Genomic DNA, 26,822 nt, shown 5'->3' on the forward strand with positions numbered 1-26,822 from the left:
AGGTCAATGGTAACATAATGGAGATATTTTCAAAACTCTCTTTTAAAAACCATATCTACAAAGCAGGTAGCTTCTCAACTAACTGTTGAACTGTTGTCTTTAATTTGAAAGGACAGAGTTTTTAACAGTATCCACTAGGACTCATATCTTTGATGGCCACTTATAACAAAAACCTCAGCAAATTTGGGATGATTGTCTTTTTGCAAAAGACAATGTGTACGGAATACATATCTTAACGTCAAGACGGTAGTTACCTCTGAGCAGGAAAGAGAGAGGAAGGAGAATGGTGTCTTCCACTGTGTAATATTTCTTAAAAAACGACATCAATAAGGTGTGCTCTGTTAAATCTCAGCAAAGAGTAAATGGTTTCTGTTATCCTATTCTCCTTCTAAGTATATTTAAAATAAATATGTAACTGGAACTGAGATGAAATAACACTAATATAATAGATCCTATTTGCTGGAGTGCCCCCACCATCTGATGGACACATCAGGATGGGTTGGTGATGTCACTGACCCCATCTAAAGGTCAGGACACGTTGTTTACCAGCTGTGGAGCTAGAGAAGGCTCAGTCACCAGCAGCAGAGCCAGAGTTACCTCAACCTACAAAGTTAGATCCACATAGCACCAGATCCTGCTCCAGCTGTGGACTAGAGACAGCTCTGGCACCAGCTCTAGAGCTCAGTTGCAGCCAGCTCCAGAACTAGAGCTCCCTCCAGCTCCCACACTTGACCAGCTCCAGAGCAGCAGCCATTTCCATCACTAGCTGCCGCACCAAATCTGTCAACAATGCAGAACTAGAGTCAGTCTCAGTACTGGAGCCAATTCTACAAGCAGGTAAGTCACCATGGCCTTAGACAGAACGAGCTCCAGCCCCACATCAGGTCCAGCTCCTGGGCCAGTTGCACAGCCAGAGCTGGTGGGATCTCCAGCGTCATCCACAGTAGTGGCTCCAGCGTAGAGCAGCTGCAGCACCGCCCTCATCGCCAGGAACTAAGGACCGGCCGGCTCCAGCTCTACCCTAGAGTTGTCCTTCACCTTGCCTGTGAGGGCAGGATGTCTTTTCCCTTTTCTATGTTTTATGATTTTTTATGTTTTATATGTTCAAATTTAGACTCAATAAAGTTTAATGTTTTCATCACTTAAAGTTGTACAATTCAGGGCCGGCCATTAACTACATCTCCTATGCTGTGTACCGTCACCATTATCTAGTTCCAGATCAGTGCTTCACCCCACCAGAACCCCTGTACCCACGAAGCAGCCATGCCCCCATATCCACTCCCCCACCCCCTGACAAGCACTGATCTGCTTCCTGTCTCTGTGCATTTCCCTGTCCCTGGTATGGCTGTCCTGAGCACAGCCAATCCTCCTTTGACCCCTCCCCCCATGCTCAAGACCCCGGAGGATGCCAATGTGTTCAGTGTCATGAACCCGAAGCCTAGTATGACTTTGGCTTGAAGAAGCCCACCGTCACCAAGGGGGTGAGGTCAGGCATGGAGCCAGCTTAACCCGGCCTCACATGAAGAGGAGGGACTCGATACTCGATATTGCCAAGGGCACCTTCTCCTCAGTCCCTAGTGCTGTTCAGCCACAGGGCCACCCTCCCCAGGGTCTGGCTAGCTGGGGAGACGAGCACGTACAGACTAGAGTGACAAAAACCAGGTGGCCATCTTTTTTGTCCAACCCACTGGCCCAGGCTACCCAGAAGCAGTTTCACCCTGAACCTCTCCTGCTGCAGGCCTGATTCCTGCCAGTCAGCAGGCTGTCCTGGCTTGCTGTGGACCACTGGCAGCCTTAAGTGCCTTCTGCCCTCTAGGGTCCAAAGGACTAGCTGACCTTTGCCAAGAAGTGCTGCCCATGGGCATGAAGCCCTGCCTGCCACTGAGGCACTGCCCTCTGTGCACCTCCCTCACACCTTCCCAGGTGTGGGTCACTTGCATCTGTGACTTCAGGTGTCCCAGAGTCCCCACTCACCCAGTGGGCGTGACCTCTGCAAATGCAGCCCTTCCATCCAGGCTCCAAGCCTCCAGGCCCCAACACAGGCTTCAGGACCAGAGACAGCTCCCACACCAAGTGCTGGGACACCTCAGATGGGGCCAGGACCTCAGTGGCAGGGACATTGTCCAATGCTCAGCCAGCACTTGGCTGGTTCCTCCAGCTCCAAGGTGAGGAGAGTAACATGAGTTTTGACTCAGAGTCCCCTGATTTCAAGGAAAAGAAGGTGACTGCCCTACCCATTCTCCCTGACAGCCCCTTCCCAGTCCCTTCTTGCCTGGGACCAGTGTTTCACATCCACACCCACAAAAGGGCCAAGAAGTCCAGGAGCTGGATGCCGGCCTGGGGTGTCCTGCCGGGTCCAGAAAATCTGCTGATCATGCCATCCCCCACAGTTATGGAAATCAACCACCCCCTAGTCCCCGATGGTCTCTGGTTTCATCTTGGCTTCCAGCAGCACCTCTTCCTCCTCAGCCTCCACCACACCCATGGCAGCTTTGGTCACACACAAGCATTGTGTCTCAGGCTCTTCAACCATAGCTCCTCGCTGGCGCTCTCCATCCACACGGTGGGCGATGCTGCATCATCCCAGTCCACCTGGAATAAACAACAACAACGTGGACAGGAGCATCTTGTTTAGCCCACTGGTGGGACACGCCCTTGGTCCCATCACTCAGAGCTCTCTGAGCAGAGACCTGTCCTGAATGGCTACTTTGACAAGAAGCCCTCTCTGGGCCCTCCATTCAGGATGCCCAGCCCTGGGAGGAGGTAGGCGACTGCCACAGTGCCCACTGTACATGGGAGGAAATGGAGGCAGCCTTCTCATCCTGTTGGTTCTTGGGGATCTGGGCTTGAGTGGAGTTGGATAAGGTGTCCACACCCAGCTCCCTCCAAATCTAGGATCTAACCGCCAGAGGCTCTGATGAGACTGCTCGTTCACGTCCAACCAACCTGTAGTGAGGCCCGACTCCTTGCCTGAGTCACGGCCCTGTGTGATCTGGTCCAGACACCGTCCCCAGAGTGCACCCCTCACCGCACCACAACCTCCCTAGAGCCTTCCTCTCCAAGGACCCTGCCAAGCCCCTGCCCCATTCAGAGCTCCTAGCCTGCAGTGCCCCTCTCGCGAGCCCCCATCCAGGATGGACTCACCTCTGTGCTGAGCTCACAGGCCACCTGCTCAGGCTCCTGTGCTAGCAGAGACTTTAGGGTCAGATTGACCTGGGGTCAAACACACAGCTGCGTCATCTCACAGCCCTGTGACAGGCAAGGTCATGTGGTGTCTTCTCAGAGCCTCAGTTTCCTCCATGAAAAATGGGATCAGTGACGCTGACCTCAGGAGACTGTGTTGGGATTCAAGCAGGGAGAAGAAGGTGCCCAAAGTGCTTGGACTCAGGAGGTCGCCTGGCTGGGGGAGCCCCAATGCACGACAAGGGCTAGATGGTCCATGCTGGGCTCAATGCTGGTGAAAATCAAGGATTTCTAGTCCCCTGGTCACGTCTGGACTTGGTCACTTAGAGCAGAGTGACCTTGAATGCTGGGACCACTGGTCATCTGTAAAATGGGGTGCAATCACTCAGCACCCAGGGGGCTCCCTAATAACAGTAACTCCCTCCACTAGTTGCCCAGCTGGGTCACTTCAGCTCCTCCTACACCCGCCAGGGCTGCAGGCAGGGACTTGCTGGACCTCATGTGGCAGGGAAGGCGTGTAAAGGAGGAGGGAAAATGGCGACCTGGCATTCTCCCTGCCCAGGGTCTGTGTCCACCACTGTCTTCGTGTCCGCAGGATCAGCCATGCATGGAGGTGGACCCTGGGATGCTGTCTGTGGACCAGGACAGTGAGGTCGGTGTATATTCAGTGACCCTCAAGTCCCAAGATGTCCAACCTACCCAACTGCGCACCGTGTGGCCCACCTGGTTTGTGTGGCGTGTTCCCAGGACGTAGGGGATGTGATGGTCACCGAGCAGTTGGCTGGGGGAGGGGACAGATGAAAGCAGCCATGTCAGGGGACCGTTGTGTTACACGTGTGTACTGCGGGCTGTGTCACCCAGAAGTGCTGTCTGCAGAGTCCCTCTGTGTGCCTGACCATGGACAGGAGGCCTGGTTGCTCCACAGGAGAGAGGCCTGTGAGACCGTGAGGGTATCCCTGCGACACATATGCGGACAGAGATCCCGGGCCATGTCCACGCTCATCGGGGCTGATGTTGCTCCGTGTCCAACCCTCAAAGGACAGTTGGGAAACTGAGGCCAGGAGAAGCATGGACAGGCCCTGGGCCCATGAGGTGGGCAGAGTCCAGAGGACAAGAGAGCATTCCAAGCTCTTAGGCCAGCCTCAACACTTCCAAGTTGTTTGCTTTGGGAATGAGAGCCCCTAAGATCCTGGCGGACCCCTGCCAACATCCCCCATGTAAGGCTCTTTCCTCTACGCATCCCCACGTGGACACACTCACACACACAAGCATACACACACACTCTGACTGCCCAGCTCTGTGTCAGAAGGGAAGTGCACACTGGGGAGGTGACAGGAGGAAGGAAGGAGGAGGTTGGAGGCAGCTCTGCCATGGGGCAGGGGCATCCGGTCCCCTAGCAACATGTGCAGGCCCATAGCATGAAGGGGAGAGATGCCAGACTGGTGGGCAGGGAGTCCCCAAGGTGCACAGGGGGATGCAGGTGTTGGGGCCATCCCTAGAGCAGCCTGCAGAGAACCAGGTCTGGCGTCCTGTGTCCACCACTCTGGCCACTGGGAACTAGGATGTGACCCCCTAGGGGGGAGGCGCTACAGGAGAGAAGGCCTGATCTTTGGCCTCTGTAAATTGGGGTGCATAGATGGGGTGACTCTCAGGGCCCCACGGGCTTGTAGAAGAGTCTATTGACCTTTGTTCTCCATCCATGACCCACTGTTCTTTGAGTCCTTGTAAAATGCATTCCATTCCCTCGAGGTCTTGTTGAGCAGAGGGCAGCCTGAGAGCTTGGGGACTGGGGCCCTGGGCAGTGCAGAACATAACAGAGCACTGATCGACTTGTCTGGGGACCAGGGACAAGGCCATCCGTGTCGGAGCCTCGGGGTCCTCCTTTGGAAGTGAGGTGGAGTCATTGCCCTGGCTGGGGTGAGGAGGCCTTGTGAGTCAACGGGACATGCCAGGGCCAGTGTAAGGAAAGCGGGGAGCAAGAGAGGCTTCTGAGGTCCCTCATGTCCCTCCTGGAGCCCACAGGTCCTGCTCCTTTGCGCCCTCGGCCCTGGTGGAACCACTACCTTGAGGACCACAAACAAAGAAAGGTGTGTTTTGCTTTCTGCTTTCCTGCCTGGGGCTGCAAGGCTGGGGCTGACCACCAGGGGTGTCCTGTGTCCACTCGTGCTCAATGGAGCAAGTGGAGCAGGGAAGGGACGCCCAGGGCTCGTTCTAGGTGTTCCCCTGTCCAAAGCAACAGGCACCTTTGATTACTGGCATCCACGTCCACAATGGGAGCTGCTCAGAGGCGGGAGGGGACTCTGAGATTCTCTCATGATTCTGTCAGCTACTGTGGCCCCAGCACTCACCCTGAGCAGGGCCCATGTTAGTCCTGAGGGCAGTGCTGAAAGCACCCACATGGTCCCTGTCCTCCAGGAGCTCACAGCCTGGAGGTGGAAGGGACAAAATCATGAGCAAATCCATGCGAAAAAGAAGAGCAGGTGCTACAGGGCAATGAAGCAGGGTGCTGGAGGAGGGAGGGCCTGGAACCCCTAGGTGGGTGTAAAGGGCACCCTGGGGACATTTGTGCCCTGAGCAGAGGGACAAGAGGAACCAGCCCTGGATCTGTCTGCAAACAGTGTGCCGGGGGGAAGCTCAGAGGCACAGAGACTTGGAGGCAGAAGAGAATTTGACGAGAGAGGAGGTGAGAAAAGAGCCAGTGTGGCTAGAGTGAGCTGGGGAGGAGAGAAGTGAGGGAGAGAGGATGGCAGGGCCAGACCCAGACTTGGAAGGAGGTACTAGCTGTCTATGCTGGGTGACAACATTAGCCTCAATTAGCACTTATGAGACCTATCATTCAGCATCTGACAGTGTTTCTACCAGGGTCCAGGTTTAGGTCAGCTGGGAGGCTCCCCATCAACGTCTAGCAGGAGGCTTGGGCTGTGTTCTCAACTGAAGCTCGATAGAGGCAGGAGCCATCTCGGAGATCATTCACAAGTATCGGGGCAGTGGTAGGATTCAGTTTGGATGGGGGTTTTCAGGCCTTTTCTGTCTGTGGGCCGGGACCCTCTGCCAGTTCTTTCCATTAGGGGGTGCCATAGGGAAGGAAGCTCATAATATCTGATCTGGCTTCTCCTGAATAGTGGATCAGAGAGACAGAAAGAGAGAGAGAAAGAGAGACAGAGACACATAGAGATAGAAAGATGGGTAGGAGAGACAAAGAGAGGAGACACAGACAGAGACAAGGAGACAGAGAGGAGAGACAAAGAGAGAGACAGAGAGATAGGGAGAGACCAAGAGAGATACAGACAGCCAGAGACACAGAGACAGGGAGACAGAGACAGAGAAAGAGACAGAGACAGAGACACAGAGAGAGAATGAACACAGGAGAGACAGAACCAGGCAGAAGTCACAGACTTTTCGTTAAGCCGACCATGGAAGTGACGTCCCATCACTCGGCACTATTCTATTGGTTAGAAGCCAGCCGCAAAGTCCATTCTCATTGAGGAGCGGGGATTCCATAGGATATGTGCCTAGGAAGCGGGAACGCTGGGAGCCATTGTGGGGGCTGCCCATCACATAGGATGAGACGACCGCCACTCAGGCACTTGGACCTGAGTCTAAACATAACAGGAGGCCCTGGAGGGTTGCGAGCCAGAAGAAGATGATGTCTGAACCTCATTTCATTTCAACCCTCCTTAGGGACACTGGGAAAAACGCAAGAGGGGAAGTGCCTCTCCCAGGCGCCCAGCAGACCCAAGCGTCTTTGTGTTGAATTCTCTGCCACAACCAGCCCTTTCTGTAATCCTTGCACTGCCAAGTCTGTGCAGGAGCTACGTGTGGGAGCAGCCCACGGGATTCACAGACTCTGAAGGGATCTCTAGGTCTATACACCTGATGACATCCCTAGGAAGTAGATGCTAGAATGACCCCCACTACACAGAGAGGGACATGAACACAGGAGAGACCCTGAGAGGGGAGGCCCTGAGAGGCGCAGCATTGTCCAGGGTGACATCACTGGCAAGAAGCAGGATCGGGACTGAATTCAACTCTGTGTCCTCAAAGCTGGGGCCCCGGTTGCGTCCAGACCTCCCCAGAGGCTGTGGGGTGGACTGTGTTGGTTTGACTGTGTCTGGACAGTGTAGGAAGATGGAGAGTGAGCAGTCAGCAGCCCAGGGTGCCCTTAGGAAGGTCTTGTGTGAGGACGAAGCTTGGGTAAGGGGATCCCAGGAAGTGACCTCACAGAGCCCAACAGAACTTGGAACCCTGGTAACTAGGCACCCACATCCTAAACACAGCCCCCAAGCGAGCTCACTTGTCTAGCACTTGTCTAAAAGGAACAACATGTTTAGTTGTTGCTTCCCAATGACCAGGGGCCGGAGCCCCAGGAAAGCCCCCAAAGACCGATGCAGATGCTGGTGCCCCTCTCACGGCCGACGGCTCTGGCCGTTTACCCGGAGGGATGGAAAGATAACACCGGGAGGCCCAGAGAAGGCCATTCCAAACCAGGCTACCACTGTGGTCCCATCTGGGCAGCCCTACATCCCCTCCCCATGTGTGCCTGGAAGGGCGGGTTCATGTGGGTGGACCAACATGAGCAGGAGCAGTCGGTGAGGTGTTAGAAGCCTGGAGGGGTCAGTCAGGTTGAAAGCCCAGGTCAAGGCCGGATGGGTGGGACGCGGAGTGCGGGGGTGGCGCCCTTCTGCCTGAGGTTTATCCCAAGCCCCTGAGGTGTAGGTCTTTCCTCAGGGGTGGAATACTGTGCAGACACAGGTGTGTGCCTGATCTGGGATAATTAGTTCCAGAGGGCAGAAGCAGCAGCAAGGACAGCTGGGCAGGGCTCTGATGTCTCTGGGACAGAGCCAGTACTGTCTTTGCAGAGCTCCAGACAGGAGATCAGCGTGGAGCTGGTGGAAGGGGATATTCCATCCATCTCCCCGATGGAGGCGCCGGTGTCGCACAGGACTGGATCAGTAGCTACCTGGAGAAGTTCTGCAGTGACAGTGATAAAACCTTCAGAGCCACCAGAGGACCCAGCCTCAATCCCGGGAGAACAATCATATCCACCATGTCCTGCAGCAGACCAGGAGGCTTCTGAGGCCCCAGCCTCCGTGCAGGGAGAACCATCCCCTGCACAGGCTCCTGCAGGAGAACAGGAGGCAGCTGAGGCCTCAGCCTCCGTGCAGGGAGAGCCATCCCCTGCACAGGCTCCTGCAGGAGACAAGGAGGCAGCTGAGGCCTCAGCCTCCGTGCAGGGAGAGCCATCCCCTGCACAGCCTCCTGCAGGAGAACAGGAGGCAGCTGAGGACCCAGCTTCTGTGCAGGGAGAGCCATGCCCAGCACAGGCCCCTGCAGGAGAACAAGAGGCAGCTGAGGCCCCAGCCTCCTTGCAGGGAGAGCCATCCACTGCACAGGCTCCTGCAGGAGAACAGGAGGCAGCTGAGGGCCCAGCCTCAGTGCAGGCAGAGCCATCCCTTGCACAGGCGCCTGCAGGAGACAAGGAGGCAGCTGAGGCCAATCTTTGTGGCCTGGGAGAGCTGGCTCAGGACCCTCCCTCATTAGCACCTCCAGTCCCACCTGGTCCACCTATTCCCTTACCACAAATTTCCTTCCCCACCCTCCTAATTGTGTTTCTATATTTCTTGGTTTCTTTCATTGATTTTTTTTTTATTGTTTATATCTTGATTATTTAAAATAAATTTCACTTTCGTCTTTTAACACTTTAATGTTTTTCATTTTAAATTGTACACTTCATGAGCATTAAATACATTCACCATGCTGTGCAGCCATCACCGCTGTATGGGTTTAGAATATTTCATTCTCCAAAAGAACACCCTGTTCTAAAAGCACTCACTCCCACTTTCTCCCTCAGGCCCTGGCAAGTCCTAATTTGTTTTCTGTCACTTTTTTTTTTTTTAAATCTGTTCAGGATGTTTCCTATAAGTGAAATCATGCCATAGGTGGCCATGTGTTTTCTGCCCATTTATTTGCACACGGCCTGATAGGTTTTCCTTTTCAGTTTTTATTTGAAATAGAATTTCTCTAATTTGATAGGAAAATCCCAGATGGAGTCTAGATTTGATGTATCAAAGAAAGCCCTTTTGGTAAATATGTGTATAATCTTGGGGTACAGACTGCTGTTCTAAGTGGGACACCAGAGCCAGAAGCCACACACGAAACGCGTTGCTCTTCTTGCAGCCAAAACAAAAACAAGAAAGGGTAGAAATCTGTAAAGACAAACCACAAACTGGAAAGTATTTCTCATAACACAAGGCCAGGGAAAGGTTACGCATTCTTGGGGTCCAAAAAAATGCTCGAAAGTCAGAGTTTTAAAAAGAGATAAAGAGCAAACACATTGAACGCCAACGAGACGTGATACACAGGGGCAGCATGTGTCAGAGATGCTCGAGCTCCCCGAGGAGGAGATGCGCACATGGAGACACTGTGGAGAGGGCACTGGGCCCCATCAGATGGGCTGGGTTCCAGTGTGGTGACGACCAGCCCTGCTGACAATGTGAGGAAGCAGAGGCCCCAGTAGACCCCTAGAGACAAGTGTGAAAGGACACTCCTCTCTGGAGACCAGCCTGCAGGACACATCGCAGTCCCCAGGGGCACGCCTGTGCTGGCGGTGCTGATCCCAGGACTTCATCCCACAGAAATTCCTGCCCAACTTTTCAAAGATGTATTTTCCAGACTATTCATCACAGCACTGGTTGCAATAGCAAGCAATTGGAAGGAACGCTACTGTCCATGGCGAGGCGATGTGATCCATCTGTCCCATCTGTAAGACCACGTATATGTGATATCAACCGGGAAACACGCATCTACGAAAATGAATCTGTGTGTGAAGGAGACACAGAGACAAACAGACAGAAAGAGAGAGACAGAGCCAGAGAGATACGCACCAAATAGTCCATGGGGTTCACCTCTGGGGATGGGAATTGCCACTCGCTTCTGTTCTCCTTTAGGGGCCTGCGTGATGTTTCAACTTGATAGAATGTGCCTCTATTCCTCTTATAATTCTAACAAGATTAAAATCACATGGTTAATGTTATCCATTTATCACTCATCTTTGGACTGAAGTACATTATTTAGTTTTTCTTTGCAAAGGTTTTTATTACAAAGACAATGAACGTTTATTAGAGTAAAAGAATGAATTCTAAGGGAATTAAGTGGAAACTGAGGAGTGCCCTTAACAGGCAGTGTTCACCGGTTCGGTCCTTTGTGTTTGTATGCACGTGTGTGTGCACGTGTGTGCATGTGCCCATTCAGCTGTGTGCATCTGTATGCACATGGGTATGTCTATGTGCAAGTGTGTGTGGGTGTGCACTTGCGGCTATCGTGTGGGAACGACTGCAGGGAGTGTGCTCTTCTGGAACCTGATTTCCCCAGGGCTGGACCCTGGCCAGTCAATCCTCTTCCTCCTCTGCGTCGGCCTCAGAATTTCCTAAGAGCCTCTGCTGGGCAACACGGATCATTTCTGATTTTTCACTCCCGTCATCGTGCTGAGAGGAACACCCGCATCCATAAATCTCTACTTCTTTAGGACCGATCCCTAGAGGTGGAGATTCTGGCTCATAATGTAAACGTGATGTTAAGGTGTTGGTCACAGTCTCTGACACCCAAGGTCTCCTTCTATGCTGTGATCTTTTTTGGGAACAGGGAGTCCAGAGACCCTGAATCAGAGACCTGAGGCAGGGAGGGAGAAGGAGGAGCAGCTAGGATGCAGGGGATGAAGCTACCTGGGGTGACCTGCCCAGCTGGAAGGCCCTGCTCCTGTTGCTTCTGTCCCTACCACTCCCCTCACTCCTGGCCCCGCCCCTACCACACCTGACTCTGCTTTGGCCTTGCCCATGCCCCTCCTGCTCCCTAACTCACCTGAGCTGAGCAGCCTGGGCTGCCATCCAGGACAGATGATGATGAGGGTCTGGACCCTCCTGCCTGCTCCCTCTCCCTCCAAGCAGAGAGCCCCATCCTCAGTAGGGAAAGCACATCTAGGGCAGTGCAGTGAGTCACAGGGACCTCCTTGAACATGCTCCCTCCAGGGGGAGTTCTCAGTTGCAACAGCAGGACCCACTTGAACTTGTGTGAGCAGAAGTACCTTTGACAAGACACAGTGGAGGTGTCATAGAAGATGCCAGAAGGTCAGAGCACAGGGCTGGAGGCTTTGGAGAAGGTCATTGTGCCCAAAGCACACCTCAGGGTCTTCCAGGAGTGATGGCTGCCTCAGACACTGTGCCAGCCCCAGTCCACATATCCAGCACATTCAGCCTCTGCGATGGAGGGGCCCTGCTCAGTGGGGATGAGGGAGAGAGCCCTGGTGACCTCGGAGAGGCACTGCCATTGGATCCTCTGTTTCCTCACCTGTGAAGTGGGGTGGCAGCCGACCTTTCATGGTGGTGTCAGACAAGTTCGCTGAGGCTGCACCTGGAGTGCCCTGCACCTTCTCAGAGCTCAACAGCTACTAGCTCTAATGAAGAGAAATCACGGGACGAGAGATGGGGCTGGGTCCTGGATCCCCACCTGGCTGGCTGACTGCCGTGGGCCGAGATGGGGTGGAGAAAGGCATTCCAGAGGAACAGCGGAGTCAGAGTGAGTAGGGCATGCCTGGTGGGAGATCAGAGTGGGCAGAGGCGAAGGGCCCCAGGGGGCTCTCAGTGGGGTGACATCAGCAGGAACAGCTCACGGTGATGAGCACTTACCGGGGCCTCTGTTCTCCTTGAGCTATCTCCTTGAATCCTCCCCACAACTCCTTGGGGGAGGAGCAATTATTGTCTTCATTTCACTGATGAGGAATCTGAGGCTCAAAGAGACTTGCCCCCTCTGTGCCCTGCAGAGTGGCAGAGCCGGGATTTGAACCCAGTGCCTCTTAGACCCCATGGGGCCTGCCTGAGAAGTGCTCCCCCATGCTGAGGGAGGGACCTCTTTTCCTTAAAGTTCTGAGAACTTTTGGTCCTAATGCCCAGAGAGACCTCACTCTGTGCGGGGATAGGCTGGTCCCTGGTACTGGGAGAGTCCACAGCAAACACGACTGGCAATTCTCCAGCCACCATCCCCAGCCCCAAGCAGATGGAGTGACCCTGTGCCTTTAGTTCAGTGATGGCTGGAGGCCAGAAGGGTTCAGGCCTCAGGGAGGCCAGGACCCCTGTGCCTGAGGAGGCCGCAGTGCAGAACAGTGGTTTGGAATGATCCCAAGTCAGAGAAACAGGGGTCCTAGTCCCTACTCAGCCTCTTTCTAGCTGGTGATGCAGGTGAGGCTCTCAGCCTCAGTTTCCCCATCTGTACATGAGGAAATAACTTGGCCCACTGATGGGCTGTTAGGAGACTTCCCTGAGGAATGGATTGAGCATCTCTAGCCTGGTGCCCGGAGCATATTAAGAGTCCCCTGCCTGGCTGTCACAGTAGTCCTCCAGGGCGCAGGGTTTGGGAAGTCCCACCTCAGGTTCCCTTCCTGCTGCCCTGCTCCCGGGAACATTCAGCATTGTTTGAGGAGGAGCTGAAGAAGATCCAGGACCACACTGTGTTGCAGCTGATGGAGGCTCAGTGCTGGAAGGACAGCTGGACATGCTCCATGCCACCATCCAGGGCTTGTGCTGTGACCCCCTGTGAGCCCGCCACAGATAAAGGCTCCACCTGTGTGGACCCAGCTTCTGTGGTTTATTCACTTCTTGCTTCATTCACCCAGTCATTCCTTCACTCATTCCCTCACTCACTCACTCCTGCACTCATGTACTCCTTCATGCATTCGTTCATTGTTTCACTCACTCATTCAGGCAATATGCGCTGGTCCCTGCCATGGGCCGAGCACTGTAACTTCACCAGTATGACCTGACGTGGTCCCTGCCCACCTGGAGCTCACATCCACTGTGTGACCTGAAAGAGGACTGTCCCTCGGGTTAGCAGGGGTGATGAGCACCAGGAATCCACTTCTGAAAGTAGAGGCCACCCATGCAAAGAAAAGAACGGAGAAAACTCATGCTTGGCACTTCATCGACAAAAAAAATAATTAAAAGTTAAGAAAAATAAAGATAGCCTATATTTAACAAAATGTGGGTTCTAATCACAAGTGTGCACTCATTCCTACAACCAATGAGAGTAATGCAGAGTGGACTGGGTATTTGTAACACATTTTTCTGGCCAATAATAGCATTTCAGTAAACATGTTCCAGGGCCTCACGATTTTCCTAAGGCCTCTGTGATCCTCCAACACTTAAATCTTTCTCCTTGGAAGCGTCATCCTGTCACCCTCCTTGTCAATGGCTCTTCCACTGTGCGGGGGCCTACCCTGCACGGCCACACTCGTCAGTGACTCTCCACGTTGACTGGACAGGCTGCCCGCGTTCCTCCCTCAGCCTCACGAGCTCCTGTTTTTAGGCAAGGTTGGTGTTTTCACTGGGTGATCACCTGACATCCTTCTTTGCAGCGGTTTGCATCTTCCCACGCTGTGTCTCCTCTCAATACTCCTGGAGGCAGGACTTTTGTCCCCATCTTACAGGTGAGGAAGCTCAAGACCAGAAGACTGGACGACCTGCTGCAAGTCACAGCCAGCGTGGAGCCTCGGCAGGGTTTGGGCCCTCAAAGCAGACAAAGATGTAGGGAAAGTGGTTTGATTCCAGGTGATGGAGGAGGCCCGAGGGATGCCAAGGGGAAGGGAGCCTGGAGGAGGAGAGCCAGTGCGAGGCCTGTCAAGGGAGCACTGAGGTGAGCATCCATCCTAGTCCTGTTGGGAGACGAGATCCTGCCTGGACTGGCTCTGTCCCCGTGGGTGGAGGGTTTACCCCAGAGTCGTGAAGGCTTCTGTGCTACAGGCTGGCACAGGCTTGCAGGAGAGGAAGCTCTCGGTGCAGGAGAGAACCCTCAGGCAGAGAGTGGATGCAGGTGCTCCAGGGGCACACTGTGGGCCTTCTGGGGACTGGCTCCCAGGGACTGCAGGGACTCAAGTGGGCTGAGGGAACTGAAGGGCAGCAGCAGCAATGTCTGCAGCGGGGGTCTGCACACATGTCCCCCACTTATGCACCCAGAAAGGCTGCTCTGCATGGCATCTCTCCTCCCAGATGCGGAGTTGGCCCAAACTACCCCTCCACTTCACACACCCAATTCCTTTCCACTCATCTCAGGTTACTAGAAATTCAGAATATTTTAGTTGGTGTTGGAGTCCAGAGACTTTTGTTTGTCCTGCCCATGTTCTAACATTGCTGGCTTTTTCAAGATCTCAGGGCTTTGACTCCAAAACAGCAAGATACTGAGCATCCCAGAGAGCTTTCTGGAAGCAAGACTTTATGCTTTGCAATACTGCCATCCCACCAGCTCTTCTCAAAATCCCTGCAGGACACAGACTCACAATCTTGGGTCCTCAGATTGCTGAAAGGATGCGCCTTCAGAAAGTGATCGGCGTGGGGTGGCAGGACACACCGAATGGTGGAGTGAGGAATTCAACCAATCCTCGTCCCGGAAGCCACGATCAACCAGACGCGCTGTCAGAAAACAACCTCTGGGAAGAGACCAAAGACATACAACCAAGTGAGGATCATTTGAAGCTGAGGGAAGAACAGTGAGATTCGTGGTGTTTTTGCCAAGGGCAGGTCCCGTCCCCACCCCCTCAGTGTGACGGCCCTGTGAGCAGCGCAAGCCTGAAGGGGGGTGGCTTCACTGTCAGAGGTTGCCCACTTGATGTCGCCATGGGTGGGCAAAGCCCAGCCCCTAAGCATTTCTGGAAACAGTAGCCATCTCAGTGGCAAGCTGACGTGAAAGGTCAACTTTGCAGCCGCCTGAGGTTGGATCTAGAACAGAGCAGCGAATCACCCAGGAAGGTGAGACAGACAACCACACAGTGAGAGACACAGCGGCCTTGATGGACTGCACATAACCCCAGGGGGTCTGAAAGGTTGTGTACTTGTGCAAGCCTGTTCCCAATCAGGAGAGACCAGGAAGATGGGCATTGTGGGGATGCTTAGAGACTTGCCACCAGCCTAGGCCCTTTCCCCAGCGGTTGCTGCCTCCCAGGAAGTCCAAGTTGACTGAGGGGACAATGCCCAGCCCTTTCAAACATCCCTGTCCACTCTGGGGCTCCCATGGAGAGAGGCCTTCCCACCTGAAAACTTCTCCCCAGGTCTTCTTCAGAGGCTGAAACGAGGTGCTCTCAAAGCAGAGAAGATGGTGAACAATGAGGAGAGGCTCCTGAGGATTCAGCCCTCCTGGGGAAGGAAGCAAAGGAGCTGGGAGGGTGGAGTGGTCCCTGCTTGCTCTGGCCTCAGCCCCCTCAGTGTACATCTCCCTCCTGGAGGGGACAGGAGCCCATGGATCCCAGGAGAGCACACCCGGGCCCCGAAGAGCAACACTCCCAAGTAGGAGGATCTGAGCTCAAAATAGGATGAGCCCAGGTAGGAAGGGAGCCTTTCACCACCAGGACAATCGACTCAAGGTCAGCTTGCCCCTGCAAGGATGATCTCCCTGCCTGTTCTATACGTCCCTGTGGACCAATGACAGCTTAGGGATTGGCTCTGACCAGCAGACCCAGCACAAGTGACAGGACGACCCTTCCCAGTTTCCACCACCGAGGCTGTCATTCTCTCTCACTCACTCTCTTGTGTTCCCTCTACCCTCTCCCATTGCCCCCCTCTCTCAGTCTGTCTGACCCCTGGACCTTGGGACATACATGGATGTCCTGAGCTCCCTTATGCAGAAGCCCACACAGAAGAAAGCAAGGGAGTGCCCTGGCCAACAGACAGAAAGGAGCCGGGCTCTCAGTGAAGCTGATCCTGACCGAGCCCACAGGAGTTAGCTTGACAAAACATCTCATCCTGGTTCAGACTCAGTGGAGGCCACAGCCCCAACCTGGAAGACGCGATGAGCAGAGGCTCCAGCTCAGTTGTGCAGGATTCCTGGTCCACAGAGATGGAGACAGAGCGAATATTTGCGGTTTAAAGATGCAGGGTGGGGAGCAGAGTTGTCAGAGAAGAGGAGACACCTCACACCATCTCCCAGTTCCAGGGTCTGGCCTACCCTTCTCCCTCCTCTCCCCTCCAGGCTCTCTGCAGCCACAGTGCCCAACTCTCTAACCTCCTCTGGCCAAACTCATTTCTGCCTGGGTGTCTCCACACCAGCAGTGCCTTCTCCTTGGCACGCTGATCACAGGTGAGTGCAGCGCTGGGTCCTCATGTCATTCTAGTCACAGCAAATGTCACTTCAGTCAGGCCTTTCAGACCCTCTTACCCAGTGAGACCCCAGCCCTCCCTGCAGGACACTCTTTATTTTCATTCCAGTTCATGCTCTTCTCTTTCACGTGTCTCTGATTTTGTGCTTTTGTCCATCTGCCTCCAGACTGAGTTCCTGGTGGGCAGGGACCACTGGGTAGATTTCAGCACCACCCTTGGGCCCACCAGGGCTCCTGGCCCAGGGTGAGTGCTTGGCACGTAGCTGCTGAATGAACAAATAGGAGCATCTTGGATCCCTCCTTCCTGCTTTTGCTCCACTCCGATGGTGAAGAGGAACACTAGTATTAGGAAGTGCAAGTGGGTCCTGAGGCAGGCGGAGGGTCAGCATGACTTCTGCATGAATCCTCCTCTCCCCAATTGCTTCAGCAAAGCTCATTGGGCACCACTGACACAGGAGGCTGCCACCTGATGGCCAGAACAGGAACTGCAGCCTCAGGCAGGGACAGCACAGCACCAGGCAGGCATATATTACTTGTGAAGAAATGCCTATCCAAATGCATTGCCCATTTTTCATTGTGCTATTTGTATTTTATTGTTGAGAGATGAGAACGTATTATATATTCTCAATAGTAGAACCTTATCAGATATGTAAAGATCTCTAAACATATTCTCCCCTTTTGTGAGTCGTCTTTTCACTTTTTTGATCGTGTCTTTCAATGCACTCAAGGTTTACTTTTGATGAAGTTGAATTGATCTGTTTTCCCTTTGGTTGCTTATGTGTTGGGTGCCATAATTACAAAAACATTGCCTAATCCAGGGCCATGTTTTCTTCCAAGAGTTTTATAGTTTTAGGTCTTACATTTACATCTTTGATGGTAAGAAGATGTAACATTTTTGTATATGGTGTGAGGTAGGGGTTCACCTTTATTCTTTCACATGTGGATATCCACCTGTCCCAGCACTACTTTTTGAAAAGATTATTCCCTCCTCATTGTCTTAGTATCTCAAATAATTCTAGAATCTGTGATTGTTGCAGGTGGTGTGACTTACAGTGCCTTAGAATTTTTCTTTACACCAAGGTTGCTTTTCTCTGGCCTTGTGGACTTTCACCCACTGCATATGTAGACTGATCATTAGCGAAATAATCATATCAGGTATTTGGACTAGTTTTTTCTTTGCTTGCGGTGGGTATGTAAGTCCACACCCTGTTACTCCCTGATGGCTGGGTGGACCACATTGCACCATTGTTCTGACCTGGATTATCGCTGTATCCTTCTAACTGGTTTCTCTGTCTCTATATTTGTCCCACAATCTATCCCCAATGCACCAATTGGAGTGACCCTTTAAAACCAGATGTCACACCCTGACATTGCGAAATCTCTCCAGGGGCTCCCCATTTCTTTCAGGGGGAAAGTTCAAGTCCTTATGCTGGACCTCAAGCCCCATACAGTTGGTCCCACACTCCCTCTGACATCATCTTTGGCCAGTCATCCCCTGTACCTCTGCCCTTCATTATGCTCCTGGTACATGCCAGGCACTCTCCCACCTGTAGACTTTCACTCTATGTTCCTTCCACTTGGAATCCTCTTCCACATGATGATTTCATGCCTCATCTTCTTCACCATCTTTAATTCTGTGTTCAAATGTCATCTTGGTGAGGCTGTATTGACCATGTCATTTAAAATATAAACTATCCTCTTGTCCTGACACTCCCTATCCAACTTGTTCCCCTTTCATTTTTCCCCTTAGCACTAACACTCTATAAAATAATATATAATGATAAGAATCAGTGTTCAATCAGGACACGGAAACCAACCAATAGATTGAGCAGGGACAGTTTATATAATGAACAATTAACCATTAACCTTTAAAGGGAACTATAGAGAATAGCCCAGAATTACAGTAGAGTAGTTAAGAAAGAAACAATTTTGGGAGAGGACCCCCTCACCAGGCTGCCTTCAGGCCTTGTTAGAGAAGGAATGATTGCAGCAGAGGGATGGTGGAGAATGTTGTCATGTTTCCCAAGGCAAGTACCGGTCCCTGGTCAGGGCAGAGCTCAGCAGGTAGGGAACAGCAGACTGAGACTGGCAAACAGGAAAGCCCTGTCCCCTCCCAGGGGCAGGTAGGCTGAGGCCGGGATGCCTACTGGATTCACTGGGATTCCAATTGCAGGGATGTCACTCACTCTCCTTATTAAGCCATGCAAGGGGATCCACTGAATCCACTGTGGATCACCCACTGTGGGTGAGTCCCTGTAGACACCCCTGAATTATGCCACTGCTGGTTGTACTGCAGGAGAAAGAAAAAGAAAAGAATGGAAGCACCCTGGAATTAGGAGGGAAGGCCCTTTGTCCTAAACCTTCTCTGACAAAGCTTAGCCCCTGCCAGGTAAAAAAAGGGAAATGTCTACTGGGTGCAGCTCCATTATTGCAGAACAGACAATAGAGGCCAACACTCTGATGTTGTTACACAGGGGCAATCCGTTGATAACTGGCACCATAATTCCCTTATTATTTTGTTTATGTATTCCATGCTTTTACTTCCAACTTGCCTCTATTGCTTTATTTCAAGTAAGATTTTGAAGACAGCATATGGTTGTATCAAGGTTTCTAAAAAAAGGTATTTTGACCCCCCAAAATGCCATTATTAGATCAAAACAACAGAAGAATGAAAAGTACAAAGTAGCTATACTATCAGTATATGCCTTAGGTAAATAGTTTACTGTCAAATTCCTCTTATATAAGAAAGCACCATGCAGTTTCATTTTAATGATGTTAGCCTCAATAATCTAGTATAATAATAAACTCCTTTGTAATGAGTAACTATATAAAATGAAGTTACAATAATTTACAATTTACGTCTGTGACGTGACCCATCTACTCTCTACAAGCACCACTGAAATCTTGATTGATGCTTGGCTACCTTGTTCTACTAGAACTAACGGGAATATTTCACTGCCAACAAATTCTGTTTACCTGCTGTGTAGTTTATAAGGGTTGAATTCTTCTCTACTTGAAAATCACCATTTTCATCTCTCCATATGGATGCCTGTTTATCGGCAGATAGCTTTGCAGCCAGTATAGTTTTTTTCAGGAGAGTCTTATATAAGAAGTCATAAAAAATGTGTATAAATAACTTACACTTAAGCAATTTTTCTTTTTCTTTTTTTTCCCTGCTTGGAAAGATTTGCCCTGAGCTAACATCTGTTGCCAATCTGCCTCTCTTCTTTCTCCCTTCCAAAGCCCGAGTACATAGTTCTATATTCTATGTGTAAATCATTCTAGTTCTTCTACATGAGCCACCACCACAGCATAGTCAATGAGAGATGAGTGGTGTGGTTCGCGCCTGGGAACTGAACCTGGGACGCCGAAGCGGAGCGTGCCAAACTTTAACCGCTAGGCCATCAGGGATCGCTCCAGGAAATTTTTCTAGAATAAAATTGGAATCAAGATGTATGATTTATTTCTAAAAATTTCATAACATAATTTAAAACATGAAATGCTCAACATGTTTAAAAGCACTTTACCACTCAGTTTACCTTAACAAAGATATAGTAAACATTTTGAGAAATATACTTTCAACAGGAAAGTCCAATTGTAGCTTTATGTTTTTGTAGACCACTGCCAATAATGTGGCTTAAAAAATATAACTCTAAGATTCTCTCAAGAAAATGTATTTCATCTCTATAAAAGTCATTCTTTACAGTGTCTCAATGCTTGTTTCCTACTAAGCTTCTCAATGTTCTTTAGGCTTAACAATATAGTAGAATCAAGCTCCTATAATCTAGCTTTTAATCCCACAATCCGGAAAGCTCTATTTCAAGGTCACCTATGACCTCTTAAATCACCGAATAATATTATTCCCATTTTATAAGTGCGAATACTAGGTTTTAAAGAAGTCAAGTTCATGCCCAATATTGTTTAGCTAGTAAGAGGCAGAGCCTAGATATGACTGACTCCTGCTGTCTGATTCTAAAATCTATAAGCATAACCTCTAGGTATACAGCCAAACATAACACTCTGTATTCTTGCAACAGAATAAATGCATTTGCTTTTTCCTTAATGTCCGTAACACGGTTCTTAACTATTCCAATACAGTGGTTTCTCCCTTTCTGTAAATGAGAGTGTTCTTCAAAGTACCTTCCTTCCTCTCTGCTCTTCTCTATACATTCCCTACACTCCCAGTGCTTGAATTCATTTAACAAGCATTTATTTTATTGAGTCCATACAATTCCAGAGCACATGGAAAAACAATGTAAAAAAACCAGTCCCTGGCCTTGAAGGATTTACAGACTATTAGGGGAGAAAGCCCTATAAGCAAGTCCAATACTATTTTCAAAGAAAAAACAAGTTTGAGTCTGCACAAACACAGAAGGCTATCTATGCCACACAACACGGGTTTTCAAGCCTTTTCTGAGGAGGACTACAGTTTTTTAAGAAATAGCGTTTAAAATTTCCAAAAGAGCACGCAAGACCTAGAACTTCCCTGATCCACTGTCCCCTTCCCACTACAAGCCATGTTTTTTCTAAGACTCTTAAGAAAATCGTTAGAAAACCACTATATTCTAACATCTTAATAGTTTTGCCTTTCATGCCTAGGTCTTTAATCTACTTGGAATGGCTTTTTGTGTACGGAGTAAAGTAGGGTTCCAATTTGAATTTTTTCCATTCTGATATCTAATAGTCCCAGGACCACTTAAAGAAACGCCCCTCCTTTGCCCTCTGCTCTGTAAGAGCACTTCTATTAAAAGAAATCAAGTTTCTGGATACACGTGGAACTGGACTTGGGTTCTCTACTGTTTTCCACTGGTCTAACACTGTGCTAATACCAAAGTGCTTTAGTTACTATAGCTTTATATATAATAAATCAGGATATCTCATAGATCAAGTCTTCTCACCTTGACCTGCTGCGTAAAAAATATCTTAGCTATCCTTAGTCCTTCGTATTTCCATATGTATTTTAGAAAACATACATAATTTTGAGCTCTGTAATTTCCTGGCAAACTGGTAAAATACCCACAAAACAAATCTAGATCAGTGGTTCTAGACCGGGGCAATTCTAACACGCCCACCTCCCACCCCAGGGACATTCAGCAACATCTGGAACCATTTTTGGTTGTCACAAAGTGGGGGGTAGGTACTACTAACCTCTAGTGGGTTGAGGCCTGGGAGATGCTGCTAAGCATCCCACAGTGCACAGGACAGCTGCCACAACAAAGAATTATCCCATTCAAATTTTAATAGTGCCACTTTTGAGAAACCCTGTCCCAAATAAATCAAGGGGCAAATTTGCATGGGCCCATTAAAGGCCAGGGAACGTCTACCAAAAACAATAATTTAATTTTAGAAAAACTGAACTGCCATGTGCCAAATGAGATATACCCCAGTTCATAAAAAAAAAAAACATATTATTTGCATATACAAAAAGGCTTATCTTCCTGTTCTCTATAGCAGGGACGTTTGCAGGAAGCTTATTGGAGGGGTTAAGTCTTTAAAATACAAAGTTATAAAGAAACAAGACATAGCCAGAAGATATTAAAAAAAAAAAACTCATAGAAATCAGTAAGAAACAACCCAATAGAAATACGGGCAATCTGAATAGACAATTCACTAAAAGGAATATTCAAATGACCAATAAACATATATAAAGATTCTCAACCTCATTAGTCACCACAGAAATACCAATTCAAACTCATGAGAAAACCGTCCATGCACCAGAATGGCTAAAATTTTAGAAGACTGTACATATCCAGCATTAACAAGAATGCTGAACAACGTAATTCCCATATACTACTGGATGTAGTGAAGGGGTTGCATAAACTGGTTCGACCACTTTGGAAAATGTTGGCAGTCTCTACTATAGCTGAACATATCCATACACTATGACCAGCAATGCCAGTCCTAGGGATATATCCAACAGAAAATACTTACCTATTTGCAAAAGTATGAACAAGAATGTTCATAAAAGCATTAAAAGCCTAAAGGAGAAATGTCTAATAACTGCAGAACGGATTAATAAACTGTGATATGTTCATAGAAGGAAATAATATACCACAACAAGAACTACTACTATATGCAACAACACAAATGAATCCCCAAAATACAATGTTAAGCAAAAGTACGCAGACTCAAGAGTACCGATATCACTCCATTTCTGTAAAGAGCAAAACTCATCAATGGTGACAGAAGGGAGGAGAACAAATACCTGTGCAGAGAAAGGATAGTGACTAGAAAAGAGCATGAGAAGGGGCTGTAGGGTGTTGGGAATATCTTATTTTTATCTAGGTGGTAGATACACGAGTGTGTTTACTTTGTGAAAATTCATCAAGCTATACACTTAGGATTTGTAAGCTTTTCTGTATTTAGCTTATATCTTATTAAAGAATTTGTTTAAAAATATAAAGAATACAACTCTGATTTAACGCATCTGATGCTTCAAGAGACTATTCTAAACAGCCCTAACTCACAATGATGTTAAAATGCAAGTTGTGTATATATTGACAACTGATTTTTTACCAAGGCACAAAGGCAATGCAGTGGATAAAGCATAGCCGTTTCAATAAATGGTGCTGAACAATGAGATATCCATAGGCAAAATAAATGAACTTGGATCCATACCTCACACCATATACCAAAAATAACTCGAAATGGATTTTAGATATAACAGTAAAACCTAAAACTATATTTGATAGAAAAACACTTGTATTCAAAATATATAAAGAACTCTCAAAACTTAACAATAAGAAAAAAAGAGGCAAAAGATTCGAACAGACATTTTATCAGAGAAGATATACAGATGGCTAATAAGCACACGAAAAGACGCTCAACATCATAAGTTATCAGGGAAATGTTGATTAAAACCACAATGAAATACAACACTACATGCCTATTAGAATGGCTGACAAGACTGGCCATACCAAGTGTAAGCAAAGATATAGAGAAATGGGAACCTTTGGACACTGCTGGTGGGAATGTAAAATGGTATAATGTATAAACACTTTGGGAAACAGTTTGGAAGTTTCTTAAAGAGTTAAACATAAGTGATCCACTCACTCCACTCTTAGGTATTTGCCCATAAAAAGGAAAGCACATGTCCATAACAAAGACTTACATACAAATGTTCATAGCAGCTTTATTTGTAATAACCCAAAACTAGAAACAACTCACATATACATCAACACCTGACTGGATAAACAATTTGTAGTATATCCACAGAACAGAACATTACTCAGCAACACAAAGGAACAAACTATTGATACACACAACATGGGTGAATTTCAAAAGAATTATGTTAAGTGACAGAAGCTAGACAACATCAGTGTACAGATTGTCTGATTCCATTTATATAAACTCTCAAAAATACAAACTAATCTCTAGTGATAGAAAGCAAATCAGTGGTTCTTTCGGGAGAGTAAGTCACAGAGGGGTGGGAAGGAGGGATAACAAAGGTGTATGAGAAAACTTTTGAAGGTAATGGATATGTTCACTATCTTGACACTGACTGAAAGTTTCATGGAGGTACACCTTATGGTGGAGGTCATAACTTATCAAAGCATACCATTTAAATAAATGCAGTTTGTTTTCTCAAGTATATTTCAATAAAGCTTTTCTAAAAATCATACAGGTTGTATAAAATATTGTAAACCAGAGTTCTTATAATTAGCTCAAAATCAACTCCATTCATTCACTCAACAAATATTTATCTAGCACCTACTATATGTCAAGCACTCTGCTATGTTCCAGGGTTACAATGGTGAGCAAACTGACATGGTTCCTGACCTCATGGAGAACACAGTCTGCTAGGGGAAGCAGAGATTAATAAAAGATGCACACAGACACATGGATAATAAAAACTTCACAGACAAGTGCTGTCAAGGAGACAAACACAGTGAGATGACACAAAATAACAGGGAAACCAAATCTGATCTAACGGAAAGGTCAGTATGGCTCCCTCAAGGAAGCGACATTTAAGCGACACCTAATGGAAGAAGAGGATAACAAGTTGAAGATGTAACTTTCCTCAGAAGAGACACTAACACAAGCAAAGGCTCTGAGGCAGAAGAAAGCATGTTCCTTTGAAGGAATGGAAAGAAAGTCAAAAGGGCTAAGGGTCAAAACAGTATAGAAAACACTATTGGTCACCTCTCCAGTAACTATTCCATCTCCTCTTCCTCACTCCTAACAGAATCACACTTGGGTTCCAGCAGCCACCCTCCTCCACACATAGTCATGTGCTTTAGAGGAAGATGACTTCATTCTTGATTTTAGGAAGTTGATACTGTTGAGACTTAAGTCAGTCATGGCCATCTCTTTTCTCCCTGCCAGTGATTAGTTAAAGAATGGCATGAGGGAAAGCAGGAAAAGAAGTTATTGCATGCTCTAAACAAGAGATGGTAGTTTGGACCAGGGAGTTGTCAATGGAGATAGAGATTTGCACGGAGAAATAAGGTAGAGCAACGTGCACAGGATGTCTCCTAGGTTTCTGGCTTAGACAAATAACGATCAATCTTTTCCATATAGTCAAAGCCAGAGAAATATTTTTTAAAAATGAATAGTCTTATGTTACTCTTAATATATTTCTCTTAAATAAACCTAATTAGAACTAGTCAAGGATCATACCTAAAACATATCTCATCCTCATGCTGGATACTGGCTTCAGAAGTTCATGCAAAGTTATCAAGAATGAATGAGGCTAACTAGATTTTGTCTTACAATACAAATCAATGTTTTCTACAACTCTAACCTATAATTAACAATCCTGCCTACAAATAACATCAATTTCTGAATATCATTTATTTTGCCTTGCTTGCTTCAAAAAATGATTTAAGCTAGCAAAATGTGCAAATCAATTAAAAGCCAAGCCAATAATAAATTAGTCCAAGGATTTCTGACCACTCTTGTGTTATCTAAAAATAATTCCAGAGAAATTAGATGGAGGTACCTAACCAATTATGCTCATCAAATTTATAAAATTAGGTCTCATAACAACAGTAATGAAGGTTCCTATTACACATACCAACAGACCCAGGCAAAAATATAACCTACCTTGACAAGTTGATGAAGTGCCACTTCTTTCAGAAGGTGGTGTATTTGGACTGTTGAAATGACGTGAAGTTCCTCGGTCCTCGCCATTCTTTATAAAATTCTTTGAGTGGCACGTACAACGAGGTGACAATGGTACTTCAGCTTTTTCGCTTAAGCTTTCATCCGCTGGCTTCCCTAAAAGTGAAAGAACCTCTATTTATAATATTTCTAGTTAAACAAACATTAATCATCTTCTGCAGCTACAGTGAGCAACCACTCGAATTTGCCCAGGATTGGGAGGTTTCCCAGGCTGTAAGATTTTCAGTGCTAAACCTGGGAAAGTACCTGGCAAATCTGGACAAGTTGGTCACCCTATCTGTAGCATGAAATTAGGACAGGAGAGAAACACTTATGATGTCAGAGACATTTATAGAGAAGTTATCATCAATTTGCATAACTTACAAAAAGATAATAGTCAAAGATTAATAATGTAATAAAGACACAACCACTTGAGTATTCGTTTATATTGAGACATTAAAATATCAAGCAGGGAGGATTAAAAGAAAGACCAAAAGTATATTCTTAGTTACTGCTATTTCTTTAAATGAATCATTCTGGATAAAAAGTACTTTATTATATTTTTTTCAAGTCCCAATAATCAACCTGAATATATCAACCAAATACTTACCACGAAGAAGAGACTGTTGCCACGTTAAAGCAGCACAAAGTAAGACTAAGCTTTTCCCACTTTCTGTAGGGCTCTCCAACAAACAATGCTGCTTACTTTTTAATCCTCGGACAATCTATTGACACAAAAACAATTAAAAAAAATCAGTAAACAATTTACTTCATTAGGGTCTGCCTCCATCACAAGTACAAACACAACAAGAAGTAAGGTTGTACTTGAGGGAACATAGCAATAGCAGAAGGGAGAATTAGTATTTAGTTCAATCTAGACCTTATTCCTTTATCTTTCTCCCTAAAATTATGTTGGACTTAAAAGCATGTAGGCATAAAAGAAATGAACAAAGCAATTTGTGCCTTAATGATGCAAGCACCGTCATTTCTGTAAAACTAGAGTACACTAATATCTTGGATGAAAACTTAATGGAGGATTCTGCTAGGGGGAGTGTAAATCGCTACAACCACTTTGGACAGAAATTAACAATTTCTAGCAAAGTTGAAGATACCCAACACCTGGAAGTCCAGTCCTATGTATATATCCAAAACCGTTCCCACAGGAACATAAGGAAACATGCATAAGAAAGTTCATAGCAGCATTGTTTAGAATTGCAAAAGAATGTAAACAACTTAAATGTCTGTCAAAAGGAAAATGGATTAAAAAATTCTGGTATATTCATACAATGGAATACTACACAGCAATTAAAATAGATTAACAATCAATAAGGCTACTTAAAAATAATGTTAAGCAACTAAAAACACTTCTGAACTAATATAGGTACAGTATCATATCATTGTACAA

The sequence above is a fragment of the Diceros bicornis genome, assembly GCF_020826845.1.
Source record: "Diceros bicornis minor isolate mBicDic1 chromosome 10 unlocalized genomic scaffold, mDicBic1.mat.cur SUPER_10_unloc_2, whole genome shotgun sequence".
NCBI classification, from domain to species: Eukaryota; Metazoa; Chordata; class Mammalia; order Perissodactyla; family Rhinocerotidae; genus Diceros; species Diceros bicornis.